The 4,300-nt window shown below is 52.9% G+C and overlaps 1 long non-coding RNA gene across 3 annotated transcripts in view; it reads right to left on the bottom strand.

The window, feature by feature from the left end:
* Positions 1-2,686, bottom strand: part of LOC143677380 (uncharacterized) — a 33,048-nt gene extending 30,362 nt beyond the window's left edge. For all 3 annotated transcript variants that reach the window (XR_013172551.1, XR_013172550.1, XR_013172552.1), the window contains exons 1-2: positions 2,454-2,686; positions 644-694 (exon numbers count right to left, since the gene is read on the bottom strand). This is a non-coding gene — a long non-coding RNA (uncharacterized LOC143677380). The remainder of the gene's footprint in view (positions 1-643; positions 695-2,453) is intronic.
* Positions 2,687-4,300: the final 1,614 nt, after the last annotated feature.

Below are 4,300 nucleotides of genomic sequence, written 5' to 3'. Positions count from 1 at the left end.
CTACAAACAAAGGGCTGTATTTTTACTAAATCCGTTAATAAATCAAAGGTATCTCATTAAAAACTCTACCAACAGGGCTGTGCAGATTGAAAACCCCAGTACAGCCCTTCCAGTGTCTCTCTTTCCTTTTTATCTTCAAATCTGAGCTCCAACTGTTTTTTTATTGGCTGACCCAAGGGATAATTTGAGTGACACACCTTGGTCTCAAAGCAAAAGAGACTGACCACTGTCCTTCACCCACATTTATGCCTCTTTCTTATCTCCTTCTCAGGATGAATCTCGGTGCCCCTCCATAAGCAAGGCTTTTGGTGAATTTTCACCCTGCACCTCCTCCATTCTGGCCCCACCACCTTCCAACACTGCCACACAACCAAATGCCTAGGTAAAGCAAGGGTCATTTCATTTCAAGTTGGTTACCCAGTCAACTGATGAGATAAATGAATAAATACACACGCCTTAGTTATGAATCCTCACTGCAGCTGTTTTCACCAAGGAGGAGACCCAGGCTAATTTGAGGGGAGCCCATGATTTCATCTGTCTGTGCTACACTGTCCCAATTTCACAGAAGGGGGACAGAGGCCCTGGAAGCTCAACATGGTGTAGCCTTAGGTCACTCTGCACAAACACTGAGGTTTGAACTTACTTGGTGCTTCTTGTCCACATCCTCTCACTATGGCATCCCATTCCACAGGAGCTGTAGGGAAAGGAGAAGGTGTTGACTCAGGAAGTTACCTGGATCACATCAGGAGAGAAACATCCTTACCAGGGCTGGCCTTGTTTGTCTGTGCAAACCTGGTTTCCAGTTCTTTCTGGGGTGCTATCCCATGAGAGCTTGTGGATCTCCAAAGGGGTTGCCCAGTGTGCGGGTTTGAAATGATGTATGTACCCTAGGAAACCCCTGTTTTAATTCTAATCCCATTTGGTAAAATCAGCCATTTCTTTTAATCCCTATTCAGTACTGTATGTTTGAAACTTTAATTGGATCATCTCCCTGGAGCTGTGACTCAGTCAGGAGTGGTTGTTAATCTGATTAAGTGGAGATGGGTCTCCACCCATTCCAGGTGGACCCTGATAGGCTAATGGACTCCTATAAAAGGGGAAATATTTTGGAGAAAGTGGGAGATTCCCAGAGAGCAGAGCAGAATGACAAAGCCATGAGAAGCAGAGTCCATCAGCCAGCAACCTTTGGAGATGAAGAAGGAAGATGCCTCCCGGGGAGCTTCATGAAACAGGAAGCCAGGAGAGACAGGTAGCAGATGACACTGTGTTCACCATGTGCCCTTCCAGATGAGAGAAGAACCCTGACCGTGTTTGCCATGTGCCTTTACAGTAGAGAAACCCTGAACATCATTGGCCTTCTTGAACCAAGGTATCTTTCGCTGGATGCCTGAGATTGCACACTTCTATAGACTTGTTTTAATTGGGACATTTTCTTGGTCTTGGAACTGTAAACTTGCAATTCATTATATTCACCTTTTTAAAAGCCATTCCATTTCTGGCATCAGCTAGCAAATTAGAGCACCCAGGAAACAAAAATGGGTTTTTCTATGTGGGCTGGAATGGGGGAAGGGTGGTAGGGTTGGAAGAGTAGGGAGCCAAGTGGTATTACACTCCATGCTTGAGCTCTCCCAAGGTGCACACACATCCCTACTTGCCCTCTCTAGTGAAGAGTATCTACTGAAAATCTCATGGTTGAAATGTTCTGGATTCATCAAACGGAGTTGGTAATGCCTAAATTGGGAGCATCATGAAGCACTTTTCTAAATTTATGACTTACCAAGGATAGATCAGGAGCAGAAAAAATATAGATAAATGCAATTATATCCAAATGGACTTGTTAGCAAGCACACCAGCTGCCCCAAATTTTAAGGCCTTTTTCTCTGGCTTCTAGGAAAAAAAAAACTTTAAGAAACACATAAAAGTAATTTCAACACGATTTCTACCGCTTTTCTAAGCTCTGCTTTGGCAGAGTTTCTGTAACAGATGCTGGGTGCAAGCTTAAAAGTTAGAAAGGAGAAGGAAGAACCCACAGTTTTGGCCACTTCTCTTTACCCCAGGACTGGAGTGCAGATTTAGCAGGACCAAATGGCTAACAGAAGAAAGTCTCTTGCTGAATTTTCACAAGTCTGGTGCTGCAAGGCCTTTTTGTTAAAGATGTCCCTCTCTCTTTTGTTACTATCATCTATCACTACTAAATGCTAACAATTTACATGTCCGTATCTGAGGAAAGATTTTTACTATAAAAATAATATTAAGAATACCAAAAAAAATTAAACATAAAAAACAAACAAAAAAAGAACAGCACTTAGCTTTTCACTATTCAGTGCTCTGTCCCCACCCTTACCCCAGGCACACACAGAATTTCCTTAAAGCAGGTTAAGGATTAAGGATTAAGGCAGGTTAACTAATTATTCTACAATTATAGCAAAAAAAAAAAAAATCCACAGCATTACCTTTTGCAGGCAGCTCGTTCTGATTTCCGACATGCTTTCCCATCCTACCTCACGGTCCCAGGCCCCAGCGCCCTGGCCTGCGAAGCGCTGTGGATCGGCCCCTCGGTCAAGGCCCCCGGGAAGGGCAGAAGCCGGGCGCCACCCCGCGGGCCGCAGGAACATGGCGGAGACCCGCGGGGTCTGGCTGCGGCGTGAAGGAGGCCAGGCCAGTTGCACTGGCGACGGTGCTGGCGGCCCCTTGTACGGGAGCGGCGGCGAGGCTGGCGGCCCCTTCCCCGGGAGCGGCGGCGGGTGCTGGTGACACCCTGCTCGGGAGCGGCGGCGGTTGCAGGCGGCCCTTTGTCCGGGAGCGGCGGCGGGTGTAGGCGGCCCCTTCCCCGGGAGCGGCGGAGGGTGTAGGCGGCCCCTTGCCCGGGAGCGGCGGCGGTGTTGGCGGCCCCTTGTCCAGGAGCGGCGGCGGGTGCTGGCGGCCCCTTGCCCGGGAGCGGCGGCGGGTGCAGGTGGCCCCCTGCCCGGGAGCGGCGGCGGTGTTGGCGGCCCCTTGTCCGGGAGCGGCGGCGGGTGCAGGTGGCCCCCTGCCCGGGAGCGGCGGCGGTGTTGGCGGCCCCTTGTCCGGGAGCGGCGGCGGGTGCAGGCGGCCCCTTGCCCGGGAGCGGCGGCGGGTGCAGGTGGCCCCCTGCCCGGGAGCGGCGGCGATGCAGGTGGCCCCCTGCCCGGGAGCGGCGGCAATGCAGGTGGCCCCTTGCCCGGGAGCGGCGGCGGGTGCAGGCGGCCCCTTGCCCGGGAGCGGCGGCGATGCAGGTGGCCCCCTGCCCGGGAGCGGCGGCGGTGCAGGCGGCCCCTTGCCCGGGAGCGGCGGCGGTGCAGGCGGCCCCTTGCCCGGGAGCGGTGGCGATGCAGGTGGCCCCTTGTCCGGGAGCGGCGGCGATGCAGGCGGCCCCTTGCCCGGGAGCGGCGGCGGTGCTGGCACCCCCTGGCGAGGAGGAGCGGCGGCTCCCCGGCAGGCCCTGCAGCGCGTGCTGCCGGTTCCCTGGATTGGGGAGCCGCGGCGGTTGCTGGCGGAACCTGGCGGTTGGGCGCTGCAGCACGTGCGGGCGGCTCCCAGGCTAGATGGGGCGGCGGCGGCGGTACTGGCGGCTCCCTGGCGGGCGGGTGCTGGCGCTCCCTGGCGGGCGGGAGGGCAGTGGGCCCTGGGTAGCTGCAGCCACTCTGCCTTCCCCAGCAACACCAGCCCAGCGTCCTGGTCAGGTCCACTGCCTCCTTCAGGCCCCAGCGCAGCTCCATCCCCAGCACCGGGAGCCCTAGCCAGGGCAGGCACTGTTGCTCTCTGTTCCTCTATCTTCTTCTTCTTTTTTTTGCAGACCTTTTAATTTAATTGTAACTTGAAATATAATGCATCAGACAAGGCAAACACAATACTGTACCAATTGTTTAAAACCCAAACCATAAAGGTTTTACATTTAGTACACTTAAATAAAACCAAAAAAAGAATTGCTTAGGTAACAAAACACAGCGTCAAGCAGTTTGAGAAGCCGTGTTCTGTTCTAGGAAAGCACAAAGGGCGGAGCCTGTTGTGCTGCTTCACATCACTGGGCTGCTGGGGGCTGCTGGGCCCTGCCTCACCACCCCCCGACATGCACCAGGCCTGGGGCAGTGGGGGTCAGGTGCTATTTCTTCAGAAAATGGGAGATGTTCCCATTTTAAAAGTCAGTGAAAGGTTCTACATTAATTACATGTGAATTGAAACACTGGCAAAATGAACCCACCAATAAACACATCTATTGAGAAAAAAAAGTCAATGAATGCAATAACTTTTCTTCATCCATAAATACGTTTTTGTATATACT

The sequence above is a fragment of the Tamandua tetradactyla genome, chromosome 3 (genome assembly GCF_023851605.1).
Source record: "Tamandua tetradactyla isolate mTamTet1 chromosome 3, mTamTet1.pri, whole genome shotgun sequence".
Classification (NCBI taxonomy): Eukaryota; Metazoa; Chordata; class Mammalia; order Pilosa; family Myrmecophagidae; genus Tamandua; species Tamandua tetradactyla.
Note: the sequence above shows the minus strand (reverse complement) of the source record. Positions and strands in the feature narration are given on the sequence as shown.